The 16,223-nt window shown below is 50.4% G+C and overlaps 1 protein-coding gene across 1 annotated transcript in view; it reads right to left on the bottom strand.

Annotated features, from left to right (window-relative positions):
• The window catches only part of FAM110A (family with sequence similarity 110 member A), a 35,609-nt gene that overhangs the window by 15,078 nt on the left and 4,308 nt on the right, over positions 1-16,223 (bottom strand). The gene's annotated exons all lie outside the window — the stretch shown is intronic.

Below are 16,223 nucleotides of genomic sequence, written 5' to 3'. Positions count from 1 at the left end.
AGAAAATTAGTTGAATGGAAGTCTGACAACTATGGAATTAAAGACACCACATCCATCCAGACTGGTAGGAGGGGCGTAGAGGTGGAATGGACTAGTCTCTGACCCATGTGTGGTAGATAAAAATTTGGGAGGGATATCTTGGGAGTAAGGAGTCCCAGCACGCCCCCAGCCCCCAACTGCCCCCTCCCCCAGCCTACAGTTCCAGTGCCAGGAAGATAAATCCCCACAACTTCTGGCTGCAAAAACCAGTGGGGATTGAGTCATTGGAAGAAACTTCTAGAGCCCCAAGCAGTTCCTCTTAAAAAACCCACACATGGACTCACCTATTCAGACTCACTCCCTCTGAGCTCCAGCACCAGAGTAGCAGCTTGAAATGTGCCAGCAGCATACTGGGAGAAACTGAAGTGTCTGGCATCAAGGCGTGCAGTGGCCATTGTCCCTTTTCTAAATCCGCCCCCCATAGATCCACAGAGCCAGCAAGCTAGTGCCATATCTGACACTACATTGACCTGGCTAACACTGTTTGACCCACCTTGGAGATTCCCAAAGACTCTGCCCCACCCACCTTACAGGCCCACCTAAGTTACTTTTCCATATGAATGGCTGGTCTTGGCTCCTTCTTCACAAAGTCCTAAATCACCTCAAACAAGCAGCAGCTGGACTCTGTGAGCCCCAGACCCGGCATTAGCAGCAGCTAGCCTAGATTCACAGCCTGGCTTCACCTGAAAATTTCCAAGCCCAGCACAAGTAGCAGCCATCTCAGATTGTTTTATCGCTCAGGCAGGGTGGCCCCAGGCAAAACACAGGTGGGAGCTGACCTTGGCCTACACCACTCAGGAAACCCCAGAGCCAGTGGACAGCTACAGGCCACATCAGAGCACCACCACCCTAACCATGCACAGCTGATCCTCTTATACAGGTTAGTGGTCAGTAGTCACAGCCAGTCCTTACAGCTGACTGGCCTGGGTAAATCCCTCCCATTGATCTGCCAACAGCAACTAAGGCTCAACTACAAAAGGAGGGTGTACTCAGCCCACACAAAGGCCACACTTCAAGTACCCAGCTTGGGTGATAGTGGAGGCTGAGCCACTGGACCCTACAGGACACCTACTACCTTAGGCCACACTACCATGGCACAGAGTCAAAGCAGCTCTACCTAATACATAGAAACAAACACAGGGAGGCTGCCAAAATGAGGAGACAAAGAAACATGGCCCAAATGGAAGAACAGGTCAAAACTCCAGAAAAATAGCTAAACAAAAGGGAGATAACCAATCTGTCAGATGCAGAGTTCAAACCACTGGTTATAAGGATGCTCAAGGAACTTAGTGAGGACCTCAACAGCATAAAAAAGATCCAGTCAGAAGTGAAGGATACACTAATTGAAATAAAGAATGATTTATAGGGAAACAACAAGAGAGTGTATAAAGCCGAGAATCAAATCAATGATTTGGAACATAAGGAAGCAAAAAACAACCAATCAAAACAACAAAAAGAAAAACAAATCCAAAAAAAAATGAGGATGGTATAAGCAGCCTCTGGGACAACTTCATGCATTCCAACATTTGCATGAATGGGGGTGTCAGGAGGAGAGGAAGAGCAAGAAATTGGAAATCTATTTGAAAAAATAATGAAAGAAAACTTCCCTAATTTGGTGAAGGAAACAGATATGCAAGTCCAAGAAGCACAGAGTCCCAAACAAGATGGATGCAAAGAGGCCCACTCCAAGACACGTCATAATTAAAATGCCAAAGGTTAAAGACAAAGAGAGAATCTTAAAAGCAGCAAAAGAAAAGTTAGTTACCCCCAGGAGAGTTGTCATAAGACTGTCAGCAGATTTCTCAAAACAAACTTTGCAAGCTAGAAGGGATTGGCAAGAAATATTCAAAGTCATGAAAAGCAGAGACCTACGGCCAAGATTGCTCCACCCAGCATACCTATCAACAATTGAACCTAAAAAAAAAAAACCAAGCAAACAAGAAGAACAAAGACAGAATCTTGGATACAGAGAGCATTTTGATGGTTGTCAGATTGGAGGGGTGTGTGGTATAATTAGTGAAGGGGTAAGGGGGTTAAAAAGTACAAATAGGTAGTCACAGAACAGCCATGGGGATGTAAAGTACAGTATAGGAAATGGAGAAGCCAATGAAGTTAGACGCATGACGCATGGACATGAACAATGGTGGGGGGATTGCCTGAGGGAGTGGGGGGTGCTGGGTAGAGGGGGGCAAAAGGAGAAAAATCAGGACAACTGTAATAGCATAATCAATAAAAAAGGAAAAAAATAATTGTATTATCTATTTTAAAAAAATAAGTGACACTATTAAGGATATTCTATAAGACAGCAAAATAAGGCAGTGAATTAAAAGACAACTCAGCCCAGTCCTGGCCTGTGTGGCTCTGTTGGTTGGAGAGTCACCCTGTACACCAAAAGACTGCAGGTTCGATTCCTGGTCAGGACCCATACCTAAGTTGCGTGTTTGATCCCCAGTTGTACAGGAGGCAACTGATCAAAGTTTCTCTCTGACAACGATGTTTCTTTCTCTCTCCTTCCTCTCTCTCTAAACATCAACAGACATATCCTCAGGTTAGGATTTTAAAAAAAAAGACACCATGGTTGGTGTGGATCAGTGGATTGAGCACAGGCTGTGAATCAAAGGGTCACTGGTTTGATTCACGGGCAGCGCGCATGCCTGGGTTGCAGGCCAGGTCCCCAGTGGAGACCACATTGGCCCCCCCTCCCTTCCCTTCTCTCTCTCTAAAAAAAAAAAGACAACTCAGCCCAAATATGTCGTTCCAAACACAGCAGGTGAGGTCAATTGGGATGTCCTTTTAGGGTAGCAACATAGTCACATTTCTCAAACAACTTGGAGAAATTTTATGTTGTATCATTAGGCATATACCCTGATCTAGCAACTGTACTTTTAGAAATTGACCCTAACTGTATAATGAAGGAGAATCAGAAAGATTTAGAAGAGTATTTACTACAGCATTGTTATTAATAGCAAAAAAATAAATAAAATAAAATAAAATAACCTACCACAACCTAATTTCCTGACTACAGGGCGATGGGAACGGTGTATGGAACTGGAATGGAATACCATATAGCGAGGGTGTCAAACTCATTTTCACTGGGGGCCGCATCAGCCTCGCGGTTGCCTTCAAAGGGCCAAATGTAATTTTAGGGCTGTGTAAATGTAACTACTCCTTAACTAGGAACCAGGAGCTTGGCACCATTGCTGGGTAGAAAGAAGGTGCAGGGCCGGATAAAACAAGGCGGAGGGCCGGATTCTGCCCGAGGGCCTTGTGTTTGCCTCCTGTGCCATACAGCCATTAAAAATGATGGGTTTTGAAGAATAGTAAGAGACAGGGAAAGATTTTTTGATAGTGTATCTCCCAGTTCAATTATTTGTTCCAGAAATATTTCGAGACCTACTATGTAGCTACAAGCACATCTTCATGAGTTTCAGTTTCCTCACCTATAAAGTGGGATTTAACCTGCCCGCCTCCCAGGCCTGTGAGAGGCCCAGCGCCCTGACAGACCCTCAGCACCCTGTGGCAGTTGCTCCTGCTGCTGTCCCTGTGAGCATGTTGGGGGCACACGTCCCCACGTAACTGTCCCCTGCCCAAACCCTCCAAGGACTCCCCAGCAAGCTCTGAATACCGCAGCCTTTGGGAGCTCACCCCCAACTTCATCTACTACCACTGTCCCCCTTGGCCCCACTTGCTGTAGCCACTGACCCTCGTGTGGCTTCTCTAATACAGCAGGCACCCTCAGGCCTCAGGGCCTTTGCATATGCTGTTCCTTCTGCCCAGGCGTCTCTTTTCCAGACACAGCTACCCCCTCACCTCCATCCTTACCTCCTTCAGGTCTCTGCTCAAATGTCCTCCCAAGAAACCTCTCAGCCCCCCCTCATCATCCACATTCCTGACACTTGGTGTGTCCCTGTGCTTGCATCTCGTCTGTCCCCTCCAGTGACTGTGAGCTCCCAGAAGGCGGGCCCCTACTTCTCCTACCCATGTTTCCTACCCTCACTGTAGTAAAGGCTCTGAGAAGTACTGGGTCAGAACATTTCTCGTTGCTTACTCTGCTATTTCCCAGACATAGCCAACCTTGAAGTCCTGCGCCTTCACAACACTTACTAAACAGCCCACAGAAACAGGGAGAATGCTGTCTCCAGAGGGTGGGTCTCTAGGACGTGACAAGGGACACTTCTTCCTCTGCTAGAGCCCCCTGAAAAGTGCAGGGCGCCTAGCCTGGGACCAGAGCCCAGACTCAGGACCTGTCCTCGCTCTCCAGCCCCCACAGACCCTGCCTCTCAAACCACCTGGAGGCCTCCAGACGGCCAGCCTTCACCTGCCAAACAGTCAGGCCTGGCTGCCTGTGGTCGTGTTCCAGGTCCAAGGACACACGCTGCCAGCTCAGCCACGATGAGTTCTGCCCCCTAGTGGTGAGGCTATGATGCCCTGAGGCTCTTATCTCTGAGCCTCAGTATCTCCATCTGTGCAATGGAGGCAGTCGTACTCACTTTAGGGGGACTTGGGAAGGTGCCCTGAATATACAACCCAAGCGAGGTTCTGGGTTTCTATCCTTAGAAAGTTTTTGATTCTAAGATCAGAACAACCAGGAGGCCCAAGATATAGTCGCCATCACCTAGAGTTCAGGTGGCCCACTCCCCCCATCTTAATTTCCAGGAAAAGCGTGCAGCCAGGAGACACAGCAGGGGAGAGCTCAGCTCAAGAGAAAGGTCCTGAGAGCCCAGGCTGTGGAGGAGAGACTGACGAGACAACGGTCTGTCCCACAAGCTGGACCCAGGGCCAGAATGGAGGCTGCTTCCTGCAAATCCCTCTTGAAGACAGTCTGGTCGTAACTGGTGCTCATTCTGACATCGCTCAGCACCCCTGCGCTGCCTCCTGCTGTGTGCTGGTTCCTGGCACAGGTCGTTGTCCTGGCCTGGTCGAGCATAGGAAGTAATTTCCAAACCGGGTAGCCTTCACGTAGTAGCGCCCGTGACTGTTCCCCCTCTTTCCTTTACGCAGGGATCCTATTTGTCCTGCAACTCAAGACATGTCTCATGCATAAGTTTCCCTTAATAAACTCTTAATTACAAGGCTGGAGTGGCCAGCCTCTTTCTTCGGTTGTTCCCTGCCCGCTGCTAAGGGAGGGAGATTTTCAGTCTCGGGGCTCTTCTCTGGGTCCAGTGTGGGAACAGCCCTCACAGCTTCCACACCCCAACTCCCCGCCCTGTGCAGCCACCCCAGCAACACCCAGCTGCCTGGAGCTGCCCCTCCACACCACCACCCACTGCCCCGCTCAGCACCAGCTGCTGCAACGCTCTTCCTGCCCTTTCCCTCCTGACTCCTCCACCGTGTCCTGTGAAAGTTGCTTCCCCAGAACCTTACCTGTCCCCTCCCCAGCTGAGCCAGGGGACCCCTTCCCCATGTTCCCACAGTCTCCTGGGTTTCTCCCATCGTATCAAATTGTGTTGCACATGTCCACGTACAGGTCCACTCCCCCCCCCCGCCCCACACACACACACAGGCGGTACTGAGCATGTCAGGTGGAGGAGGGGTTGGCCTGCTCCATCTCCCACAGCGCGGCACCCGGTGTGCAGAGCAGGCACTCGTTGACATCTGAGAACAGAACTGAGACAAAGCTCGAAGACTGCCTCCCGTATGCCCCCATCCTCCCTGCTTCTCTCCTCCCAGGGGGCTTTCAGCCGCCGACATGGTGCAGGGCAGCATCCCTGACGGACGTGCATTCAAATGCTGGTTCCACACCATCCTGCGTGCGTGATCCTGGGAGAGAGGCCCCACCTCCCTGAGCTACGGCTCCTCCACTGCACTCTGGGAATGGCGACACCGCTTCCCCGCGATGTTATTAGAATCAGATGAGATAATGGTCACCAAGCCTCCTGCATGGGGCGTGTCACATGGTAAGTGATCGAGAAACCTGATTACTATCGCTGCTACTAAATATTAGAACCACCATTATTATAGCTCAGGGTGAAACTCCCACACGGGCCCCCTACGAAGCTCCTACTTTGAACCCTGGGCTGCGCCATCAGAACAAAGCCCTACGTGTGACCAGACCAGTCCTGGCCCCCTTTTTCTCTTGTTGGGGAGTGCTGGGCCCAGATTCTTTTTTTAACCTCCTGCCCCAGCGAGGGCTAAGAGTGAAGCCAGAATCCTGCACAGAGGGGGAGACCTGGGACCCCCCCCACCCCCGTCCCAGCCCCAGGCTGTTCCCCCCGTTGGGGCAGGTCTCCTGACCTCGCAGGCTCCAGTCATGCCATCAGGGAAGTGGACACGTTGATGCCCCCAGCCAGCCCCCAGGGTGCTCCCGGGTAGCCATCGGAGGAAGGGCTTGGGAAGGACAAAGACGGGGCTCTCAGGGTGGGGCTGTTATCACTGAGCTGCTCTGGGGCTGAGCCTCCCTCTGCCCCTGGGTTTTTCTGCGCCTCTGCTCTCTGTCTGGACAGTGAGGGGACAGCGGCTACAGTTTGGAGAGAGGACTCTGGTGAGCCCGTCTGCCCTGCAGACCTCCCGCCTTCACCTCCTCTTGGCTTGTTTCCCAATGTGTTTACTCGTTTGACAAATATTACCCTGGAGTGGGCCAACGCCTCGGAAAAGAGATGGGAGCACCGGGACTGACAGTCTAGTGGGGGAGACAAAACCGTAGCCGAGGAAGTGAATCAAGAAGTGAGCAAAGCTATAAACAAATACAAAGCCGTGTAAAGAAATGAGCAAAATGGAAAAGGGGCTGCTCTATGTGGCCTGGGGAGGGAGGCCTGTCCTCTGGGCCGAGACACGGAGGGTGAGGCATGCAGGAGCCTGGAGGACGGCTGAGCAGGAGCAGCGTGGGCAAAGGTCCTGCGGCAAGAATTTGCTTGATGTGTTTGAGCCAAAAGGCCAGAGGCTGGAATAGAGAGACAGGAATAGACTGGCATTAAATTGCTGAGAGTCTGTAGGCCTCAGGGAGGAGTGTAGATTTTAAACATAAAAAGCAGCAGTTTAAGGTCAAGATCTGGAATCCGGAGGTTGGCCTGTCAGGGTTCCAATCCCAGCTCTACCACCCACTGGTGTCTGACTAGGCAAAGCTCCTTAAACCATGGACTCTCATTCTGTCATCCTCAGTAGAAAGAACGGTTTCACCTACATCGTAAGGCATTGCCTTGAGTCCCTAGGATAATGTCAGCAAAACCCTTAGCGCAGGACCTGGCCAGGGTCTGGCTTAATGAGCATGCCCTAGGCTAACAACAATATCAGAGATTATACAGCACAGCCTTGAGGGGTCCTGATAGATCTCCGATCCTGGCAGAGAGCCCACACGCTTGTGCTCCAGGTCTCTGGGGAGGTGGGTGAGGGACAGACAGGAGGGCAGCTGAGGGACACAGGGCGGGAGCAGACAAGCCTGAGGAACAGGCTGGATGTGGCCCCACTGAGCCCTGTGAGCAAGCTCTCCACTCCCAAGGCCTTTCTGTGCCAGGAACAGAAACAAGTTTTGAATCAGAAAATCCTAGACTATGCCCTGGCTGGTGTGGCTCAGGGGATTGAGCACCCGCCTGCAAACCAAAGGGTCGCCGGTTCCATTCCCAGTCAAGGCACACGCCTGGGTTGGAGGCCAGGTCCCCAATAAGGGGCATGCAAGAGGCAACCACATACTAATGTTTCTCTCCCTCTCTTTCTCCCTCCCTTCCCCTCTCTAAAAATAAATAAAATCTTTTTTAAAAGGAAGAAAAAAGAAAGAAAGAAAGAAAGAAAGAAAGAAAGAAAGAAAGAAAGAAAGAAAGAAAGAAAGAAAGAAAGAAAAAGAAAGAAAGAAAGAAAACCCTAGAGTATTTTAATGCTGAGTTCTTTAAATTTTTAGGATCCCATTAGTCTAAACACCCTGGACTCCCACCACGCTTGACTCTCAGAGTTGAAAGTGGTGGCCTGACCGGTGTGGCTCAGTGGACTGAGTGCCGGCCTGCGAACAGGGCACATGCCTGGGTTGTGAGCCAGGTCCCCAGCTGGGGTGTGCAAGAGGCAACCGATCAGTGTTTCTCTCCCTCTCCTTCTCCCTCCCTTCCCCTCTCTCTAAAAATAAATAAATAAAATATGTTTTAAAAAAGGAAGTGAAGTGGACCTAGGTCATCACTGACTCCAGGGGAAGTCAGAGTGCCAACGGGATGGCGGCCCCTGCAGAGTGGGACCAACCTCAGACCCAGAGTTTCCCGGTAGCAGAACGGAGGGATGACTATTTTCAATGAGATGCACCGAATAAAGCCCCTAGGGCGGTGCTGTCCACGAGAACTTTCTGTGAGAGTGAAATGTTCTGTAACTGTCCGGTACAGCAGCCACTATACACATGTGAGTGACTACTGAGATCTTGAATATGACCAGGGCCCTGGCTGGGTAGCTCAGCTGGCTAAAGCATCGACCAAATATGCCAATGCCGTAGGTTCGATTCCCGGTCAGGGTACATGCAAGAATCAACCAGCAAATGTATAAATAAGTGGAACAGCAAATATTTCTCTCTTGGGCACATGCATACACCCTGAAATTAGTAAATTTTAAAAAGAAACTATGAAAAAAAGAAATGTGACTAGTACAACTGAAAAACTGACATAAATTTTATCAAATTTTAAATAATTTAAATTAAAATGGTCACACAAGGCTAGTGGCTATTGTATTCAATAGTATAGTTCTAGAGTCAAAGTTATTTCCTCTTCTATTTTTTTTTAAGATTTTATTTATTTCTTTTAAGAGAGAGGGAAAAGGAGGGAGAAAGAGAGGGAGAGAAACATCAACGTGTGGCCACCTTGCACACACCCCCCAACCAGCAACCCAGCTGGCAACCGAGGCACGTGCCCCGACCAGGAATTGAACTAGTGACCGCCCCCCCCCACGCCCCCAGCTGGCAGGCCGGCACTTAATCCACCGAGCCACACAGGCAGGGCCCTCTTCGATTTTCTTTCACTATTTCTGTTTACCTCACAGCAAAGGGCTTCGTTGGGCGTTAACTCTGTTGCCTGCTCCCTATACTTGCTAATTTCAACAAAGGGTGGGGGGCGCCTCAGACTCAGGGCTAAACTGGAATTTTTGTCCCTTTTTAAAATGCTCTCTGTGGAGGGAAATTTAAATACAGTAAAATTCACCAACTTCAAGTGTACACTTGGATGATTGTTGAAAGATGTCTGTATTCTGTAATCACCAGCACAATCTGGAAACCGCTCCCACCTCCTCCTGGAAAGCCTCCCGCTGCCCTTCCGCAGCCGGGCCCCGCCCACTCCGGCCACCACTGGTCTGTTTTCTTGGTTTTGCCTTTCCTGGAACGTCGTGTAAATGTGTCTGGCTTCTTTCACTTGAAGCTAGACTAGAATTTAATAGCATTGTTTTATTGCCATCCCATTATTTTTCCCATGTTTTTCTAATTATGCAAATGATAATGAATTGCAACTTAGAGTATTAAATTTCTTTTTAAATTAAAATCTGTTTAGGGAGTGTATATTCACTTTAAAACCCTAAGTCACTGATAGAACAGGTGGATCGTGGACACGGCATCACGTAAGTTGGACACAAATCATTGGAAAAGCCACCCAGTCCCACCGCTGCATGTGACAAGCAGGGAAACCAAGGCCCAGAAACGGGGGTGACTGGCCTGGATCACATGGAGCAGGTGGCAGAAGCCTGAGCTGCCCAGAACAGATGGCAGGGGCTGGGAGGACAGGATGGGGTCTCCCTTAGGGTTGGAGGGTTCCCCCTCCCCCACTCTGCATCCAGGGTCAGAAGCTGGGCCTGACAGATGGGACTTTGCAGAGGGAGAAGGTCCTGGGAGTGAGGGGCCTTTGTCCTCCAGGCATTCCAACCCCATATGGCAGGGCCAAGCTGGAGGGGTGTGAAGGAAATAGGGCACCTCCTGAACTACAAGGTCACAGCCTGGTGACAGAATCTTTGTGGAAACTTGACAGCTAAGACCCTCCACCCAAGTGGCTGGTGCAGGCCTTTCTAGCTTTCAACTTGACCCCTCCACTTCACATGCAAACCAGATGCAAATGAGTCTTGCTGCTTCGGAGCTCAGTCTCCCTTTCTCTCCTGCTGGGGTCCATCCTGCAGGTCCCACATCTGAGGCCCAGATCTTCAGACCCCTTACACTAGGGCAGGGGCATGAAATGGCCTCACCTGACCCACCTCTCTGCCTGGACGCTGTATCAGACCTTGAGCCACTTCTGCCCTCTCTCCCCCTCTCCATCCTCCCCCACCAGCTCAAGCAGAACTTTTAAAACCGAAATCAGCGTTACAAAGCTATAGTCATCAAAACAGCATGGTACTGACCTTGCCCTGGCCAGGGTGGCTCAGTGGTTGGCACGTCATCCTGTGAATGAAAACTTATGGGGTCAGTTCCTGGTCGGGTCACATATCTAGACTGTGGGGGTCTGGATGTGGATGTTTGCAACCCTTCCCCTCGACCCCTCTCTTCCCTTACACCCCAGCCCCACCCTTCACCCCATCTAGGCACAGATCTCCAGTCTAGGTGCGTGCAGAGGCAATTGATCAATGCGTCTCTCTCGCATTGACATTTCTCTCTCTCCCTTCCTCTCTCTCTAAAAAAGCAAATGGAAATGTCCTCGAATGGGGATAAAAAAACCCCACTATGGCCCCAACATGAAAACACACAAAGGCCCATGGAACAGAATCAACAGCCTAGAAACACACCTACGCATACGTGGCCAACTGGTACTTAACAGGGGGGCCTGGAGACACCCTCCGGGGGGAAGGGTGGTCCCTTCAACAGGATATGCAGATGTCAAACCATAACGTGGTACGCCTGAAATTTACATAATGCTGCTAGTCAATGTCGCCTCAATACATTCAATTAGAGTATACTTTCAAGATAGAGTAAACGGTGTTGGAAACACTGGGTAACCACACGCAGAAGAACGAACTCGGATCCCTGTGCCACTCACAAAAATGAACTGGAAGCCAAGGTAAGGCCTGAAACCACACGACTCCTAGAAGAAAGCCAGCTCCCTGACAGCGAACTTGGCAGTGGTTTTTCAGATGAGGCGCCAAAAGCAAAAATCAACAAGTGAGGCTACATCAAACTAAAAACTTCTGCACAGCAAAGGAAATGGAGAAAATATTTGCAAATCATGTATCAGAGAAGGGACTGATATCCAAAATATGTTTAAAAATTTATACAACTCGATAGCAGAACACCAAACAATCCCTGATTAGATATTTCTCCTAGAAAGACATACAAATGGCCAACAGATACACATAGAAATGGAATGAGGTGGTGAAAAGTCATGGTATCTATAATGCACATTAAAATACTTCAGAAAGAAGTAGATGACGCAAACCTGAAAAACATTAATGATGAATCTGGGTATTGGGTATAGAATTCATAATGTGATTCCATTTTTCTGTGCATCTAAAATTATTCTCATTCAATCTAAGTCAGTTGACTTAAAGAAAAACATTGGGAGCCAGTCATTGTGGAGGGCCCTGGGAGTGGCCAAAACTGTGGACATGAAATAAGAATGGAGGAAGACCGTGCAGGGCAGGGAGAACCTTCTGGATTGGAAATCCAGTCCTGCATCTGCGAGGCTCCTGAGCCCTGTGAACCCCTGTCTGCTGTCTGCAGCCCCTTCCCCCCCCCACCCCCAGACACCCTGACTCTCCTCTTAGCGCTGACATGTGGCACCATGGGCTTTACCTCTGACCAGCCCCCCTCCTCCATCCATTTGCATCTGCCCTCAGGTTTGGGCCAGGCAGGAGATAGTTAACTGTCCCCAACCCTCAGAGGCCTGGCCACTCCCACCAGTGTCTGGAATGAGAAGGGCGCAGAGGGACACAGCCCATTCCTGGGCCCAGGCCTAGACATCTGTCCTCCCGCTGTCTACCTCATTGGACAGACAGGAAACTGAGGTCGGGGCCTGACCCAGGTCCCCTGTTTCTAGGGCCAACGCTCTTTCTAAGGACTAAGGACACACAATCTCACAGAAGAAAGAGGTGGAAGGAAGACCCAGGGCACAGGAAGGGTCAGAAGCAGGCTTCTGGCTCCCAGGAGTCAGGGTCATAGGCAGAGGGTAGGGGACAGGACGCCGGGAGTCTGAGATCTCTGAGTTGAGGGGGTCGGTGCACAGTGCACGCCCACCCAGCAGGACAGGGCTCTCACCTCCTTAGTCACGCCCCCTCCCTCAGTGCAGCCCCAGTGTCCCCAGCTCGAGCAGAGGTGCCCCCTCCAACCGCTGCTCAAGCAGGAACCTCGAAGTCCCTGTAGCTCCTCCTTCTCCCTCAGCCCCAAATCCACTCAGGTGCCCCTCCTCAAGCTCTCCCCTTCCATTCAGTCTGTCAGCAAATGTTTCCTGAGCTCATTCTGTCCTCAGGCACAAACCAGCACCAAGGCCTCAGCCATGAGCGAAACAGACGCAGCCCCATCCTTGGTGAGCTGTCATTGGTGGGAAACACCAAACAAGATGCTTAAGTGAACATCTGACACACCATCAAGGGCATGGGAAGGAAAATGAGAGGGGCATGAAGAGTCAGAGAGTGGCAGCAATGAGACTATTTTAATGAGAGGGTCACCTCTGAGGGATGAGGTGGAGCAAAGATGGGAACGAAGAACAAGCAGAGCCAGGGGGCTTCCTGGAGAAAGAGAGCCTTAGACAGAGGAAATGACACGTGCAAAGGCCCTGAGGCAGGGAGCGAGTTTGCCTCTGAGAGAGCAGCGAGGGGGCAGTGTGGCTGGAGTGGAGAGTGAGGGGGAGGAGGCAGGGAGGCTGGTCAGGCTAAGGGGGGTCCGGTGAGGACGGACTGAGAACGGCTGGGAGAGGTCTAAGCAGAAGCAGGACAGGCTCAGACTTAGGTTACAACAGCTTCCCTTTCTCTGGAAACGGAGTGCAGGAGACAAAGGGCAGTAGCAGAAAGGCCAGTGAAGAAACTACTGCAGCAGTCCAGGCAAGACATGAAGGGCAGGGAGGTGGTGGCCGGCGATGGACTGGCACAGAGCGGCCTAATCCTGGATCTGCTACAGGACCAGATGTCCCGTGTGGGAGGAAAGAAAGGAGTCGGGAAGGGACCTAGCAGCTCCACTTTAGAGACCATGGTTCCTTGCTGTATCCCCAGTGCACAGGACAGTTGACCTCAATTAATAGTTAATGAAAGAGAAAGAGCAAATTCAGGAAGAAAGAGAATCCCAGTCTCAGATTCTCCCTTCAGACCAGACTGGGTTTGAGGGTGGTTGTTTTTTTCCAGGGTGGGTTTTTTTTCCCCCTTTTTCAACCTTGTCAGAAGGCGACCTCTGGTGGCCAATTATTAAACTACAACCCCCACTTGACAGCTGTAAGGAACGGATAATGGACCCTGGAAGATTCCCAACTGGGTAGAATCAGAGACCACATTTCACCACCACGTCCCCCTCCCCATGCCCCCACTAGACAGATGAAGATACTGAGGCACTGAGGTCTGATCTACATCTCAGCAGCCGCCCCTTCTGGCCTCCCAGCTATTGTTTTCCAGAACTAAATGGACTTTTCAGGGAAACCCCCACATCCTCTGAATGGGATGCTGGGAGTCCACTCATTGCCTTCCTACATTCCTACGAAGCAGAAGTGTCGTACAGCCTGGGCCTGCATACATGCCAGGGCTAGGCACTCCCAAAACACCCAAGTCAGCCCATATTTTCCTTTCTTAGCTAGACGGGAAAACTTTAACCCCTGTGGGTTGGCATCTCCACCATCCTTCACTCCTGGAATCCTGCCCCAGAGCACCCAGCAGAGGTCTACCTGCAAGAATCCATTTCTCTCTCTCTCTCTCTCTCTCTCTCTCACTCACACACACACACACACACACACCTGGAATCTTCTCCCTTCCCAGCCCAGTTCCTCCAGCTAGAGTAAGGTGTGCCCCCCGCCCCCCCCACCAGAGGGCACCGTGACTCCTCCCACCTTCAGCGGTGGCGGTGCCTTGAGCTGTCATTGCTCTTTACACAGGACTCAGCCAGGCAGAGGGAAGGAGGTCTCAGGTGCGTTCTGAGCAGGCTAGAGGGGTTGTCACCTCCCTCGAGCTGCATGTAAGACCTCCATTAATGCAACACAAGATGGCACTGGATGTTTCTTTTATTTCTTTCTCTTCTTGTTCCTCTTTTTAAAGTAATTTTTAATTTTACATTACACAAGTAGCAGGGTTATAGACCCCCAGGAAATAGGAAAATTTCAGTTAAGGCTAAAGTCCTCTTGGTTCACTCCCCATTCCCCACCCCATTCCTGGACCTCCTGAACGAAGGGAAGCACTGTTGTCGATTTGAAGTTCATTCTTGCAGATTTTTTTATGTATATGTCACACACAAACACACACCCCTGAAGAATATGTAGCATCTTCTTAGGATTGTTTTTCTACAAAGTAGAATCATACTGTCCGTTTTTATCCCGCGACTTTTTTCTCCACTGTGTTCTGGACTCTGGAGTTCAGTTCACGGATGTGAGATGGTATTCACTTTGATGGGGAGCTGCATCAGGCTGTGAACCACTTTGGGAAGCAAACTAGTCCCTAATTGGCCTGGAGGCACCCTGTGGAGCCCCTCCCCCTAACTCTCTTCTCTCGCATCTCCTCCCCCCCCTCTTCCTCCCATCTGCCACTTTTTTTTCACCCCTGCACTTAGGCCCCACACAACCAACTCCTTTGTGAGGTTTGAAAACGCTCCTGTCCTGAGTTTGGGGCTCCCTGCGCCCCCTGATGGTGTCTATGAGTAACTTCAGCCCTCTAAGCCTTTTGCCCATCAATGCATTCAGGAATACTAACCTACGCTTAAATCTGCCTGTGCCTGCCAGAGACCCAGCAGCCGCAGATGAGCTCATCTCTGCCCTGGCAGCTCTCTTGGTGGAATGTGAGTGCCCTCGTGACCAACCAGAAGAATCTGCGTGTTTAAGAGCGCTGGGGGAAGCGCTTTGTGGGAAACTCATGGTCCCGGTGCAGAGCCTTGGGAGGACAACGGGGTGCTCCCTTCCAAGTGTGCTGCAGTTTGCTGCTAGGACCTGAGTCCACAGGGACAAAAAGGCAAATTGCCAGGGTGTTTGCTGCAGCACTGTTCTCAATGGTAAATTATATGCACCCAGCAATCAGGCCAGCTACATTCATCCAGGTGCTTTCGGATAATGGAACACGTCTAGGTCTAACCCTTCCTGAGCCTGGGACTCTGTCCCCCTTGGAGCGTCTCCACTGGCTCCCCCCACTGCCCCCCCCCACTCTGCAATCTGCTCCGAGTCGGTCCTCTCCCACTCCGGGTCCCCCTCGCCCTCCTCTTTCTTCTTTCTACGGAGCACATCTTCTATCATAATAAATAACGTCCTTATTTATAATGTGTGTTGCCCACCTCTCCCCCACGGGAATGTCAGCTCTCCAAAGAAAGGCTTTGTGAATTTTGTTCAGTTTTATGTCACAGTGCCTGACACACAGCTGACACGTGACAGAGGTTTGGTCAATGGATGGTCTCATTCATGGCAGGGGACATGGAAGGATCTCTAATCGATATTAACTGAAAAGGGAAGCTTCAGATCAATGTGGACGGTGCGCCCCACTGTGTAAAGAATGTGGGTGGGATGCTTTCCTGTAAACCTAAAACTGCTATTTTTTAAAGTCTATTAATTAAACAACAACAAAAGCTATGAAACTTTCTGGAGAGGACAAAGAAAAAGAGAACACTTTGGTTGGGTTTCATTCATGCGTGTATGCAACCAGCATGTATTAAACTCCTGATACACAGTGGTCATGTTGGATAAAGGCTTCTTTGGAGAAAGTGACATTTGAGATTGGCTTTGAAATATGAGTAGGATTGTGCCAGGAAGAGATGGGGCAGAAAGGATATTCTAACGCACGGGTCGGCGTGGAAATTGTGGCAGCGGAGATGTACTATAAATACCTCGAGAACGGTCAGCAGTTCTGGTCGCGGACTGCAAAGGCCCCGCTCGAGAAAGACAAAGTGATAACGTTGTGGAGGCCTATCCGTCCCAGCTGAGAAAGGACGTAAAAGCAAGGCTTAGGCATTTTTCTTGATTTGGTAAGCAACAGAGGAGTCTTTGAAAGTGGATAACAAAGATACATTTTTAAATTAAAAGTAACATAAGAGGCAACTGTGAGATGGCCAGAGCGAGGCCACCTCCTAAGGGAGAACTTCCTGCTGGAGTCGGAGGGGAGCACCCCGGGAGGCGGGGCTTGGGGCCCTCGCTGCCCGGGTCCGG

Source organism: Phyllostomus hastatus, unplaced genomic scaffold, assembly GCF_019186645.2.
Source record: "Phyllostomus hastatus isolate PE091 unplaced genomic scaffold, TTU_PhHast_1.1 phas_contig_17, whole genome shotgun sequence".
NCBI classification, from domain to species: Eukaryota; Metazoa; Chordata; class Mammalia; order Chiroptera; family Phyllostomidae; genus Phyllostomus; species Phyllostomus hastatus.
This window is presented reverse-complemented; position numbering and strand designations above follow the sequence as displayed.